We start from the raw sequence: 15,985 nt of genomic DNA on the forward strand, positions 1-15,985 counted from the left end.
AGTATGTGACGCGCTGCGTCAAAGGCCGAGATAGCCTCACAAACTGGAGCTGCTGGGTTGGAGTGGACTGCCTTGGCGAGTCGGTCAGCAGCTTCGTTTCCTGGCACTCCCACACGGGATGGCACCCACTGCAACAAAATATCACAGCCGCGCGCACTGAGCGTACACAGTTTGTGGTGTCGCTGCTTAAAGATTACGCGTTATAAATGTTAGGCAACAGCGCGCGGTGACAGCCGAGAGCACGGTGTAAGAATAGATAGGTGTACCAACGGCGCCGCTTGTCTTATGCTCCGGACGTTGCGCGAGGAATCTCGCAGTTTTGCAGCGTGCTGATAGATGGCGGCACACAACAACAAGACCTTCGGTGTCTCAAACCAGCGCCGGGGGGAGACAACTTAAGATACTCCGCCATATTGAATCCCAACTGGCCTCTGCCATGTACCGTAAAATGCTCGACTGGTAGCCCAGTGTAGCTATCATTGCAAAATGCCGTTCAAGTTAAAGCACTTTGAAACGCAAGCATTATTTACTTTGGCGGATTTGATGTAAAAAAACTTACCTTTGCAACTTTGAACAGAGGGCACTTCCAAAGCAACAACTTCTTGCAATGTGCTAAGTTGTGTTTGTTTTTCCATTGGTATATTAAGTTGAATGCAAGAGATATGAGATGTTTAATTGTCTGAAGCAACCCAGCTAACAGCAGGAGTACTAACGTCCCACGTATCTATCTGCCTAAATTCTTTTTTAGTATCCATAAGTAAAAACAAACTAATAGTAACATAAAAACAGACAATATTTTCGGTAATACGTACCTTTGCAACTTTTATCAGAGGCCACTAGCAGGTCTACAACTTCGTACTAAGGGTTATTTTAGTTTTGTTTCTCCATATGTTATACAAATTTCTCTTCAAGAGAGATGACAAGCCAAATTGCCTTAAGCAATCTACCCGCCAAAGGAACGATTTATTTGCAGTAATAAAAAAACGATTAATAGCAAACTCAAACACTATTTGCGTTGGCGGATTGTATTTAAAAAATACTTACCTTTGCAACTTTGAACAGAGGGCACATGCTAAACAACAACTTCTTGCAATGTGGTAGGTCCTGTTTGTCTCTCCATGTATTTTACAAAGTAGTATGCAAGATTGATGACAACTTGAATTGTCTGAAGCAGCCCTACTGACTGCAGGGGTCCAAGCTTTACTCGTATTCTGCCTGCTTAAAATCTAATTTATTTGAAGTAAATTAAACTAATCGCAAATAAAAAAACATTAGTTAGTGTGGCACACTTTATTAAAGACAATTCGTACCTATGCAACATTTAGCAGGGGGCACTTGCAACGCAGCAACTTCTTGATAACGTCTATTTTAGGCATAGAGGTTTCTCCACCTGTTATACAAACTTTTATGCAAGAGAGATGACATGCTAATATCCCTGAAGCAACATGCCCGCAAAAATTGCATTTTAATTTGCATTATAAAAAGAAACTAATCGCAAAATTAAACGCAACCATTACTCATGTTGGCGCATGGATTGAATAGAGTACTTCAATTTGTATTCCGGGTTTTTCGGTTATGTGCGCTTGTAACTACGGCGCTGCCAAGCTGTTTCAATTCCCGCTAATGAATTTTCAGGGCCAAATCTCAACAAAACTTTCTCTGTCCTGTGTTCGTCCCTTTATTTAATACGCCTCTACTGTATGGGACACTGCACAGCAATTGGAGCAAATTCACAACAGGGCAGCAAGATTCGTCTCGGGCAGGTACGGCCGGGCGCAGGGATAATTGTACAGAAATGAATAATGTCTTGACGTGGAAGCCCCGCCGCGGTGGCTCAGCGGTTAGGGCGCTCGGCTACTGATCCGGAGTTCCCGGTTTCGAACCCGACCGTGCCGGCTGCGTTTTTATGGAGGCAAAACGCTAAGGCGCCCGTGTGCTGTGCGATGTCAGTGCACGTTAAAGATCCCCAGGTGGTCGAAATTATTCCGGAGCCCTCCACTAGAGCACCTCATTCTTCATTTCTTCTTTCACTCCCTCCTTATCCCTTCCCTGACAGCGCTGTTCAGGTGTCTAACGATATATGAGACAGATACTGCGCCATTTCCTTTCCCCTAAACCAATTATTATTATTATTATTATTATTGACGTGGGAAAGTCTTGCTGCTTCTAAACGACATGACCATTCTTGTAAAATTTGCGAGTAGCGTCCCAGGACGAACTTGTTCGCGAATTCATTTTTTGTTGAAACTGTGCAACAGTGGAATCGACTTTCGGAGGTTCAAGTGTGCGCTGTAAACGAAGACGTTTTTTTTTTTTTTTTGCCAATTCGTGAATCTGGGACCCTGCTATACTGCTATAAAACCTTCGGGCAATGCGTGGTAATTCTTGATTAAAAATTCAAGTCCGAACTTTTCGGAGTGCGTCGTCTGTTCGCGCTTAAGTTTGGGCAGTGGTTTAGGACGCGTCATTCACTCGCTGCAAGTTGGCCTGTTATATATTGTCGCAGCGCGACTGCTACAGTGCGGAGCTGAATATTTGATGTACAGTACAGTACCAGCAACCGCTGCCCATTACGAGCGACCGCTTTTTGTAACAGAATGGCTGCGAAGAGAGCTTATATCATGAAAATCCTTGGAGGAATATCGGTAGTTTTTCAACACCTGTTGCGCCGGTTCAGTGGTACGTAGGAGCGCTCGAGGCGACTGAGCCGACGACTCGGGTTCAATAACGCGGCCGCGCCTTTCGATGAAGGCGAAAGGCAGGATTGTGCTGTGAAATATCAGACTTACGGGTGGTCGAAATTAATCCAGATCCCTTCACTACGGCGTCCCTCACCGACAATGTGTCGCTTCGTGACGTGTCCCACAATTTACAATTTTTTTCACATTTTCTAGTCTTTGTAGAGCTTTCATGTGCACTGCATCGGAGCTGCAAGGGTTTCTTGCCGAGCGGTATCACGTGAGCTGCCTTTGGCTGCAAGCAATTGGTACACCGCATTTTAGTTTCTGTGCTAAAATTGGCACATGCGGCACGTTGAATTCTTCTTCTTGAAAGTTTTGTGTGCTTACCAGCGGCACACAGTCTGCTTTCCTGTCGGTACATGCCCCTGTCAGAATTAACTGCTTTTGTTCAATATTTGCTATGGCTTAGGGCATATTTAGTGCAGAAACTTCCATGATAAACAACTGTCTCAAGCAACTAAATTTCAATGCGGCTGTAATACAAAAATGCAACTGCATGACAAATGTCTTGCATTTTCAGTGCTACTGTTTTCTTCCTGATTGCACATGTTATGCCTCAGCGAGCATGCGCCGAGATTATGTGGCTGAAAACCTCTACTAATGCGCGTCCAGGGCCTTATGGGCAAGTGACAAAGCAACTATGCCAATGTCCACTTACTGAAGCTTTATTGCATGTATGAGAACCTTGCTCACACACACGCAGAATTAAACAAACATAAATATGCACTGCAATTCATTTCAGAGCCTGCATGGTGGTGCGGAACATTGCATGCCATATGTATATCCGTTGCAGCTCTGAATGTTAAGAATTCCCGTTTTTGAATTCCCAATGCTGGTTGCTACATTACGTAGATAAAAAAGAAAGTACTAAAATAAGTGCTTTGTTTTGTGGGGTCTTTAGAAATATCCAGTAGATTCAGAATGTAATATCAGTGTTGCTTCCCATCAAGGCAGAGAGGCCTTGCAGAGGTAAAAGAATATCGGTTTGCGAGTTGCACAGTGAATTATACATTCTTCTTTTTTCCACGGTGTTAATTTGTTTGAAAATGTTTGAGATGTTGTTAAAGTAAAAAACCTTTTCACATGGGTAATTGCTGTTTGTACCCCAACAGAATTATCTCTTTTTGGTTTCCATGTGCTGTCTGGGGAAGCTAACTGCCATTCCTTAAATTATATGCGTGCTGATTATGGCTGATATACTGTGACATTTCTTTTCTGTTAGGTAAGCTTCAATAGGAAAATTAATCTTCAGACAATGGACACGATGTGAGCAAAATTACAAGCTGTCACTACAAAATAATCTTCTGTATACCGTATACTTCTCTTAATCTGGCAAAGGATATCTTGGCAATCAATTATGGCTGATATACTGTGACATTTCGTTTCTGTTAGGTAAGCTTCAGTAGGAAAATGAATCTTCGGACAATGGACACGATGTGAGCAAAATTACAAGCTGTCACTACAATATAATCTTCTGTATACCGTATACTTCTCTTAATCTGGCAAAGGATATCTTGGCAATCAAATAATGCCCTTTGAATATCAATCTGTGCAGGGAATGTTGCCTCCACAAACTTCGAGTTCTGTTCAAACACCAGAAAAGAGAAAACAAGCAGTGGTAAGTAAGGCAGGCAGGCAAGGTTAACCTGAAAACAACATACAACACCAGAGCTTTCACATGTGTATGTGAATGGCTTATTTCTGGCATGTTTTTATTACTGCAACCTATTTACAGCGCATAGGTAAGGGGTCTTGAGTGACTGGATCAGCTTGATTTTACACCCGTGACTCTTGCTAACACACTTAAAACATTTGTATGCCTTTTTTTTATCAATAAACCAATAAATTTTTTAGTGTGTGTGTCCTCCACATCAAGCTGAGAGAGCCCCTGCCAGATCTCTCGGCTTGGAAATGGGTGTCCAGCAACACAAGCAACGGCGAGTGCAAAGGAAATTTTTTTCCTACACCTCAGTGCGAACCTCCTGCATTTTTGTTACCCCTGAAGAAAGTACACGTGGCTGGAACCGAGCAGCTTGTGATTGTAGAAGGTGACTAAATTTTGATTCTGCTTTATAGGTTGACACTCCGGAGAAAGCTTTCTTGAGAGCTCGTGCAGCAAAATTTGCCTCGGAGCACATAAAGACTCGAAAGCGGATCAAGCAGCTGCAGCAGTCTAGAAGACCCCAGAAAAAAAAAAAAACGCTTGAAGAATTGAAGGCTGTGATTCAAATGCTACAGCCAATACGTGCAACTGTTTCTTGGAGAACACCTTCGCTGCACTGCACAGGGTTAGGGGAGGGGAGTTAAAGAGATAGAATAAAGGACGGGTCAGAAGGCGGAAAGGGCGGCAAGTGCACGGCAGAATGCGGCACGAAAAGCGCGATACACAGGCACGAGAAACAGTGGGCGGGCACACATTGCGAAGCGCGCACTGGTGTGAGTCAGAAGACACCCATGCACTCATTGATCACAGTATGTTTCTTAGTGCAGGAGGAGGGGAAGTAGAGACGCCAAAGAGTCTCTGGAAAGGGGTTTGCGGGCACACACAATGTAGCGCGCGATGGTGAAAATTCAGCACACTGGGGCACAATGCACAGAAGGTTTGTGTTCACAGCACGCAGCACAAAGCACTTGGGTGACACTAGATGCGCCTGCGAAGGCCTGCCTCATCGACGAAGGAGACGAGAGCGGACAGGGCAGCTTTCCTTTTGTGTGGCGATGCCTCAGGGAAGACTGGGTCGCCGGCAGTGGCTGAGGGCAGGCCGAGCTTGCTGTATTCGGCGCGCATTATGGAGCGCACGTTAGCATGAACGGGGCACTCACAGAGCAGGTGCTCAACTGTTTCTGTCTCTCCGCAGTCAATACAGTTTGTGTCGGCCTCTCCCATGAGGCGGTGGCGTCGGTCTGCCGTGAAGACACAACCAATCCTGATGTGCAGGAGTAAAGAGTATGCCGCGCGTCCGAAGGCAGTGTACGGGACAGGCCTTGGGAGCTTGCCGGATGCGACGCGGGGGTCTGGGTGGCAAAGTGCAACCTTGTGGCGCAGTATGTGACGCGCTGCGTCAAAGGCCGAGATAGCCTCACAAACTGGAGCTGCTGGGCTGGAGTGGACTGCCTTGGCGAGTCGGTCAGCAGCTTCGTTTCCTGGCACTCCCACACGGGATGCCACCCACTGCAACAAAATATCACAGCCGCGCGCACTGAGCGTACACAGTTTGTGGTGTCGCTGCTTAAAGATTACGCGTTATAAATATTAGGCAACAGCGCGCGGTGACGGCCGAGAGCACGGTGTAAGAATAGATAGGTGTACCAACGGCGCCGCTTGTCTTATGCTCCGGACGTTGCGCGAGGAATTTCGCAGTTTTGCAGCGTGCTGATAGATGGCGGCACACAACAACAACAAGGCCTTGGGTGTCTCAAACCAGCGCCGGGGGGAGACAACTTAACAGACTCCGCCATATTGAATCCCAACTGGCCTCTGCCATGTACCGAAAATGCTCGACTGGTAGCCCAGTGTAGCTATCATTGCAAAATGCCATTCAAGTTAAAGCACTTTGAAGCGCAAGCATTATTTACTTTGGCGGATTTGATGTAAAAAAACTTACCTTTGCAACTTTGAACAGAGGGCACTTCCAAAGCAACAACTTCTTGCAATGTGCTAAGTTGTGTTTGTTTTTCCATTGGTATATTAAGTTGAATGCAAGAGATATGAGATGTTTAATTGTCTGAAGCAACCCAGCTAACAGCAGGAGTACTAACGTCCCACGTAACTATCTGCCTAAATTCTTTTTTAGTTTCCATAAGTAAAAACAAACTAATAGTAACATAAAAACAGACAATATTTTCGGTAATATGTACCTTTGCAACTTTTATCAGAGGCCACCAGAAGGACTACAACTTCGTACTAAGGGTTATTTTAGTTTTGTTTCTCCATATGTTATACAAATTTCTCTTCAAGAGAGATGACAAACCAAATTGCCTTAAATAATCTACCCGCGAAAGGAACGATTTATTTGCAGTAATAAAAAAACGATTAATAGCAAACTCAAACACTATTTGCGTTGGCGGAATGTATTTAAAAAATACTTACCTTTGCAACTTTGAACAGAGGGCACATGCAAAGCAACAACTTCTTGCCATGTGCTAGGTCTTGTTTGTCTCTCCATGTATCTTACAAAGTAGTATGCAAGATTGATGACAACTTGAATTGTCTGAAGCAGCCCTACTGACTGCAGGGGTCCAAGCTTTACTCGTATTCTGCCTGCTTAAAATCTAATTTATTTGAAGTAAATTAAACTAATCGCAAATAAAAAACATTAGTTAGTGTGGCACACTTTATTAAAGAAAATTCGTACCTATGCAACATTTAGCAGGGGGCACTTGCAACGCTGCAACTTCTTGATAACGTCTATTTTAGGCATAGAGGTTTCTCCACCTGTTATACAAACTTTTATGCAAGAGAGATGACATGCTAAATTCCCTGAAGCAACATGCCCGCAAAAATTGCATTTTAATTTGCATTATAAAAAGAAACTAATCGCAAAATTAAACGCAACCATTACTCATGTTGGCGGATGGATTGAATCGAGTACTTCAATCTGTATTCCGGGTCTTTCGGTTATGTGCGCTTGTAACTACGGCGCTGCCAAGCTGTTTCAATTCCCGCTAATGAATTTTCACGGCCAAATCTCAACAAAACTTTCTCTGTCCTGTGTTCGTCCCTTTATTTAATACGCCTCTACTGTATGGGACACTGCACAGCAATTGGAGCAAATTCACAACAGGGCAGCAAGATTCGTCTCGGGCAGGTACGGCCGGGCGCAGGGAAAGTTGTACAGAAATTAATAATGTCTTGAAGTGGAAGCCCCGCCGCGGTGGCTCAGCGGTTAGGGCGCTCGACTACTGATCCGGAGTTCCCGGTTTCGAACCCGACCGTGCCGGCTGCGTTTTTATGGAGGCAAAACGCTAAGGCGCCCGTGTGCTGTGCGATGTCAGTGCACGTTAAAGATCCCCAGGTGGTCGAAATTATTCCGGAGCCCTCCACTAGAGCACCTCATTCTTCATTTCTTCTTTCACTCCCTCCTTATCCCTTCCCTTACAGCGCTGTTCAGGTGTCTAACGATATATGAGACAGATACTGCGCCATTTCCTTTCCCCTAAACCAATTATTATTATTATTATTATTATTATTGACGTGGAAAAGTCTTGCTGCTTCTAAACGACATGACCAGTCTTGTAAAATTTGCGAGTACCGTCCCAGGACGAACTTGTTCGCGAATTCATTTTTTGTTGAAACTGTGCAACAGTGGAATCGACTTTCGGAGGTTCAAGTGTCCGCTGTAAACGAAGACGTTTTTTTTTTTTTTGCCAATCCGTGAATACGGGACCCTGCTATACTGCTATAACACCTTCGGGCAATGCGGGCTAATTCTTGATTAAAAATTCAAGTGCGAACTTTTCGGAGTGCGTCGTCTGTTCGCGCTTAAGTTTGGGCAGTGGTTTAGGACGCTTCATTCACTCGCTGCAAGTTGGCCTGTTATATATTGTCGCAGCGCGACTGCTACAGCGCGGAGCTGAATATTTGATGTACAGTACAGTACCAGCAACCGCTGCCCATTACGAGCGACCGCTTTTTGTAACAGAATGGCTGCGAAGAGAGCTTATATCATGCAAATCCTTGGAGGAATATCGGTAGTTTTTCAACACCTGTTGCGCCGGTTCAGTGGTACGTAGGAGCGCTCGAGGCGACTGAGCCGACGACTCGGGTTCAATAACGCGGCCGCGCCATTCGATGAAGGCGAAAGGCAGGAGTGTGCTGTGAAATATCAGACTTACGGGTGGTCGAAATTAATCCAGATCCCTTCACTACGGCGTCCCTCACCGACAATGTGTCGCTTCGTGACGTGTCCCACAATTTACAATTTTTTTCACATCTTCTAGTCTTTGTAGAGCTTTCATGTGCACTGCATCGGAGCTGCAAGGGTTTCTTGCCGCGCGGTATCACGTGAGCTGCCTTTGGCTGCAAGCAATTGGTACACCGCATTTTAGTTTCTGTGCTAAAATTGGCACATGCGGCACGTTGAATTCTTCCTCTTGAAAGTTTTGTGTGCTTACCAGCGGCACACAGTCTGCTTTCCTGTCGGTACATGCCCCTGTCAGAATTAACTGCTTTTGTTCAATATTTGCTATGGCTTAGGGCATATTTAGTGCAGAAACTTCCATGATAAACAACTGTCTCAAGCTACTAAATTTCAATGCGGCTGTAATACAAAAATGCAACTGCATGACAAATGTCTTGCATTTTCAGTGCTACTGTTTTCTTCCTGATTGCACATGTTATGCCTCAGCGAGCATGCACCGAGACTATGTGGCTGAAAACCTCTACTAATGCGCGTCCAGGGCCTTATGGGCAAGTGACACAGCAACTATGCCAATGTCCACTTACTGAAGCTTTATTGCATGTATGAGAACCTTGCTCACACACACATAGAATTAAACAAACATAAATATGCACTGCAATTCATTTCAGAGCCTGCATGGTGGTGCGGAACATTGCATGCCATATGTATATCCGTTGCAGCTCTGAATGTTAAGAATTCCCGTTTGTGAATTCCCAATGCTGGTTGCTACATTACGTAGATAAAAAAGAAAGTACTAAAATAAGTGCTTTGTTTTGTGGGGTCTTTAGAAATATCCAGTAGATTCAGAATGTAATATCAGTGTTGCTTCCCATCAAGGCAGAGAGGCCTTGCAGAGGTAAAAGAATATCGGTTTGCGAGTTGCACAGTGAATTATACATTCTTCTTTCTTCCACGGTGTTAATTTGTTTGAAAATGTTTGAGATGTTGTTAAAGTAAAAAACCTTTTCACATGGGTAATTGCTGTTTGTACCCCAACAGAATTATCTCTTTTTGGTTTCCATGTGCTGTCTGGGGAAGCTAACTGCCATTCTTTAAATTATATGCGTGCTGATTATGGCTGATATACTGTGACATTTCTTTTCTGTTAGGTAAGCTTCAATAGGAAAATTAATCTTCAGACAATGGACACGATGTGAGCAAAATTACAAGCTGTCACTACAAAATAATCTTCTGTATACCGTATACTTCTCTTAATCTGGCAAAGGATATCTTGGCAATCAATTATGGCTGATATACTGTGACATTTCTTTTCTGTTAGGTAAGCTTCAGTAGGAAAATGAATCTTCGGACAATGGACACGATGTGAGCAAAATTACAAGCTGTCACTACAATATAATCTTCTGTATACCGTATACTTCTCTTAATCTGGCAAAGGATATCTTGGCAATCAAATAATGCCCTTTGAATATCAATCTGTGCAGGGAATGTTGCCTCCACAAACTTCGAGTTCTGTTCAAACACCAGAAAAGAGAAAACAAGCAGTGGTAAGTAAGGCAGGCAGGCAAGGTTAACCTGAAAACAACATACAACACCAGAGCTTTCACATGTGTATGTGAATGGCTTATTTCTGGCATGTTTTTATTACTGCAACCTATTTACAGCGCATAGGTAAGGGGTCTTGAGTGACTGGATCAGCTTGATTTTACACCCGTGACTCTTGCTAACACACTTAAAACATTTGTATGCCTTTTTTTTATCAATAAACCAATAAATTTTTTAGTGTGTGTGTCCTCCACATCAAGCTGAGAGAGCCCCTGCCAGATCTCTCGGCTTGGAAATGGGTGTCCAGCAACACAAGCAACGGCGAGTGCAAAGGAAATTTTTTTCCTACACCTCAGTGCGAACCTCCTGCATTTTTGTTACCCCTGAAGAAAGTACACGTGGCTGGAACCGAGCAGCTTGTGATTGTAGAAGGTGACTAAATTTTGATTCTGCTTTATAGGTTGACACTCCGGAGAAAGCTTTCTTGAGAGCTCGTGCAGCAAAATTTGCCTCGGAGCACATAAAGACTCGAAAGCGGATCAAGCAGCTGCAGCAGTCTAGAAGACCCCAGAAAAAAAAAAAAACGCTTGAAGAATTGAAGGCTGTGATTCAAATGCTACAGCCAATACGTGCAACTGTTTCTTGGAGAACACCTTCGCTGCACTGCACAGGGTTAGGGGAGGGGAGTTAAAGAGATAGAATAGAGGACGGGTCAGAAGGCGGAAAGGGCGGCAAGTGCACGGCAGAATGCGGCACGAAAAGCGCGATACACAGGCAAGAGAAACAGTGGGCGGGCACACATTGCGAAGCGCGCACTGGTGTGAGTCAGAAGACACCCATGCACTCATTGATCACAGTATGTTTCTTAGTGCAGGAGGAGGGGAAGTGGAGACGCCAAAGAGTCTCTGGAAAGGGGTTTGCGGGCACACACAATGTAGCGCGCGATGGTGAAAATTCAGCACACTGGGGCACAATGCACAGAAGGTTTGTGTTCACAGCACGCAGCACAAAGCACTTGGGTGACACTAGATGCGCCTGCGAAGGCCTGCCTCATCGACGAAGGAGACGAGAGCGGACAGGGCAGCTTTCCTTTTGTGTGGCGATGCCTCAGGGGAGACTGGGTCGCCGGCAGTGGCTGAGGGCAGGCCGAGCTTGCTGTATTCGGCGCGCATTATGGAGCGCACGTTAGCATGAACGGGGCACTCACAGAGCAGGTGCTCAACTGTTTCTGTCTCTCCGCAGTCAATACAGTTTGTGTCGGCCTCTCCCATGAGGCGGTGGCGTCGGTCTGCCGTGAAGACACAACCAATCCTGATGTGCAGGAGTAAAGAGTATGCCGCGCGTCCGAAGGCAGTGTACGGGACAGGCCTTGGGAGCTTGCCGGATGCGACGCGGGGGTCTGGGTGGCAAAGTGCAACCTTGTGGCGCAGTATGTGACGCGCTGCGTCAAAGGCCGAGATAGCCTCACAAACTGGAGCTGCTGGGTTGGAGTGGACTGCCTTGGCGAGTCGGTCAGCAGCTTCGTTTCCTGGCACTCCCACACGGGATGGCACCCACTGCAACAAAATATCACAGCCGCGCGCACTGAGCGTACACAGTTTGTGGTGTCGCTGCTTAAAGATTACGCGTTATAAATGTTAGGCAACAGCGCGCGGTGACAGCCGAGAGCACGGTGTAAGAATAGATAGGTGTACCAACGGCGCCGCTTGTCTTATGCTCCGGACGTTGCGCGAGGAATCTCGCAGTTTTGCAGCGTGCCGATAGATGGCGGCACACAACAACAAGACCTCGGTGTCTCAAACCAGCGCCGGGGGGAGACAACTTAAGATACTCCGCCATATTGAATCCCAACTGGCCTCTGCCATGTACCGTAAAATGCTCGACTGGTAGCCCAGTGTAGCTATCATTGCAAAATGCCGTTCAAGTTAAAGCACTTTGAAACGCAAGCATTATTTACTTTGGCGGATTTGATGTAAAAAAACTTACCTTTGCAACTTTGAACAGAGGGCACTTCCAAAGCAACAACTTCTTGCAATGTGCTAAGTTGTGTTTGTTTTTCCATTGGTATATTAAGTTGAATGCAAGAGATATGAGATGTTTAATTGTCTGAAGCAACCCAGCTAACAGCAGGAGTACTAACGTCCCACGTAACTATCTGCCTAAATTCTTTTTTAGTATCCATAAGTAAAAACAAACTAATAGTAACATAAAAACAGACAATATTTTCGGTAATACGTACCTTTGCAACTTTTATCAGAGGCCACTAGCAGGTCTACAACTTCGTACTAAGGGTTATTTTAGTTTTGTTTCTCCATATGTTATACAAATTTCTCTTCAAGAGAGATGACAAGCCAAATTGCCTTAAGCAATCTACCCGCCAAAGGAACGATTTATTTGCAGTAATAAAAAAACGATTAATAGCAAACTCAAACACTATTTGCGTTGGCGGATTGTATTTAAAAAATACTTAACTTTGCAACTTTGAACAGAGGGCACATGCTAAACAACAACTTCTTGCCATGTGGTAGGTCCTGTTTGTCTCTCCATGTATTTTACAAAGTAGTATGCAAGATTGATGACAACTTGAATTGTCTGAAGCAGCCCTACAGACTGCAGGGGTCCAAGCTTTACTCGTATTCTGCCTGCTTAAAATCTAATTTATTTGAAGTAAATTAAACTAATCGCAAATAAAAAAACATTAGTTAGTGTGGCACACTTTATTAAAGACAATTCGTACCTATGCAACATTTAGCAGGGGGCACATGCAACGCAGCAACTTCTTGATAACGTCTATTTTAGGCATAGAGGTTTCTCCACCTGTTATACAAACTTTTATGCAAGAGAGATGACATGCTAATATCCCTGAAGCAACATGCCCGCAAAAATTGCATTTTAATTTGCATTATAAAAAGAAACTAATCGCAAAATTAAACGCAACCATTACTCATGTTGGCGCATGGATTGAATAGAGTACTTCAATTTGTATTCCGGGTTTTTCGGTTATGTGCGCTTGTAACTACGGCGCTGCCAAGCTGTTTCAATTCCCGCTAATGAATTTTCAGGGCCAAATCTCAACAAAACTTTCTCTGTCCTGTGTTCGTCCCTTTATTTAATACGCCTCTACTGTATGGGACACTGCACAGCAATTGGAGCAAATTCACAACAGGGCAGCAAGATTCGTCTCGGGCAGGTACGGCCGGGCGCAGGGATAATTGTACAGAAATGAATAATGTCTTGACGTGGAAGCCCCGCCGCGGTGGCTCAGCGGTTAGGGCGCTCGGCTACTGATCCGGAGTTCCCGGTTTCGAACCCGACCGTGCCGGCTGCGTTTTTATGGAGGCAAAACGCTAAGGCGCCCGTGTGCTGTGCGATGTCAGTGCACGTTAAAGATCCCCAGGTGGTCGAAATTATTCCGGAGCCCTCCACTAGAGCACCTCATTCTTCATTTCTTCTTTCACTCCCTCCTTATCCCTTCCCTGACAGCGCTGTTCAGGTGTCTAACGATATATGAGACAGATACTGCGCCATTTCCTTTCCCCTAAACCAATTATTATTATTATTATTATTATTATTGACGTGGGAAAGTCTTGCTGCTTCTAAACGACATGACCATTCTTGTAAAATTTGCGAGTAGCGTCCCAGGACGAACTTGTTCGCGAATTCATTTTTTGTTGAAACTGTGCAACAGTGGAATCGACTTTCGGAGGTTCAAGTGTGCGCTGTAAACGAAGACGTTTTTTTTTTTTTTGCCAATTCGTGAATCTGGGACCCTGCTATACTGCTATAAAACCTTCGGGCAATGCGTGGTAATTCTTGATTAAAAATTCAAGTCCGAACTTTTCGGAGTGCGTCGTCTGTTCGCGCTTAAGTTTGGGCAGTGGTTTAGGACGCGTCATTCACTCGCTGCAAGTTGGCCTGTTATATATTGTCGCAGCGCGACTGCTACAGTGCGGAGCTGAATATTTGATGTACAGTACAGTACCAGCAACCGCTGCCCATTACGAGCGACCGCTTTTTGTAACAGAATGGCTGCGAAGAGAGCTTATATCATGAAAATCCTTGGAGGAATATCGGTAGTTTTTCAACACCTGTTGCGCCGGTTCAGTGGTACGTAGGAGCGCTCGAGGCGACTGAGCCGACGACTCGGGTTCAATAACGCGGCCGCGCCTTTCGATGAAGGCGAAAGGCAGGATTGTGCTGTGAAATATCAGACTTACGGGTGGTCGAAATTAATCCAGATCCCTTCACTACGGCGTCCCTCACCGACAATGTGTCGCTTCGTGACGTGTCCCACAATTTACAATTTTTTTCACATTTTCTAGTCTTTGTAGAGCTTTCATGTGCACTGCATCGGAGCTGCAAGGGTTTCTTGCCGAGCGGTATCACGTGAGCTGCCTTTGGCTGCAAGCAATTGGTACACCGCATTTTAGTTTCTGTGCTAAAATTGGCACATGCGGCACGTTGAATTCTTCTTCTTGAAAGTTTTGTGTGCTTACCAGCGGCACACAGTCTGCTTTCCTGTCGGTACATGCCCCTGTCAGAATTAACTGCTTTTGTTCAATATTTGCTATGGCTTAGGGCATATTTAGTGCAGAAACTTCCATGATAAACAACTGTCTCAAGCAACTAAATTTCAATGCGGCTGTAATACAAAAATGCAACTGCATGACAAATGTCTTGCATTTTCAGTGCTACTGTTTTCTTCCTGATTGCACATGTTATGCCTCAGCGAGCATGCGCCGAGATTATGTGGCTGAAAACCTCTACTAATGCGCGTCCAGGGCCTTATGGGCAAGTGACAAAGCAACTATGCCAATGTCCACTTACTGAAGCTTTATTGCATGTATGAGAACCTTGCTCACACACACGCAGAATTAAACAAACATAAATATGCACTGCAATTCATTTCAGAGCCTGCATGGTGGTGCGGAACATTGCATGCCATATGTATATCCGTTGCAGCTCTGAATGTTAAGAATTCCCGTTTTTGAATTCCCAATGCTGGTTGCTACATTACGTAGATAAAAAAGAAAGTACTAAAATAAGTGCTTTGTTTTGTGGGGTCTTTAGAAATATCCAGTAGATTCAGAATGTAATATCAGTGTTGCTTCCCATCAAGGCAGAGAGGCCTTGCAGAGGTAAAAGAATATCGGTTTGCGAGTTGCACAGTGAATTATACATTCTTCTTTTTTCCACGGTGTTAATTTGTTTGAAAATGTTTGAGATGTTGTTAAAGTAAAAAACCTTTTCACATGGGTAATTGCTGTTTGTACCCCAACAGAATTATCTCTTTTTGGTTTCCATGTGCTGTCTGGGGAAGCTAACTGCCATTCCTTAAATTATATGCGTGCTGATTATGGCTGATATACTGTGACATTTCTTTTCTGTTAGGTAAGCTTCAATAGGAAAATTAATCTTCAGACAATGGACACGATGTGAGCAAAATTACAAGCTGTCACTACAAAATAATCTTCTGTATACCGTATACTTCTCTTAATCTGGCAAAGGATATCTTGGCAATCAATTATGGCTGATATACTGTGACATTTCTTTTCTGTTAGGTAAGCTTCAGTAGGAAAATGAATCTTCGGACAATGGACACGATGTGAGCAAAATTACAAGCTGTCACTACAATATAATCTTCTGTATACCGTATACTTCTCTTAATCTGGCAAAGGATATCTTGGCAATCAAATAATGCCCTTTGAATATCAATCTGTGCAGGGAATGTTGCCTCCACAAACTTCGAGTTCTGTTCAAACACCAGAAAAGAGAAAACAAGCAGTGGTAAGTAAGGCAGGCAGGCAAGGTTAACCTGAAAACAACATACAACACCAGAGC

This window comes from Amblyomma americanum, chromosome 8 (genome assembly GCF_052857255.1).
Source record: "Amblyomma americanum isolate KBUSLIRL-KWMA chromosome 8, ASM5285725v1, whole genome shotgun sequence".
In the NCBI taxonomy this organism is placed as follows: Eukaryota; Metazoa; Arthropoda; class Arachnida; order Ixodida; family Ixodidae; genus Amblyomma; species Amblyomma americanum.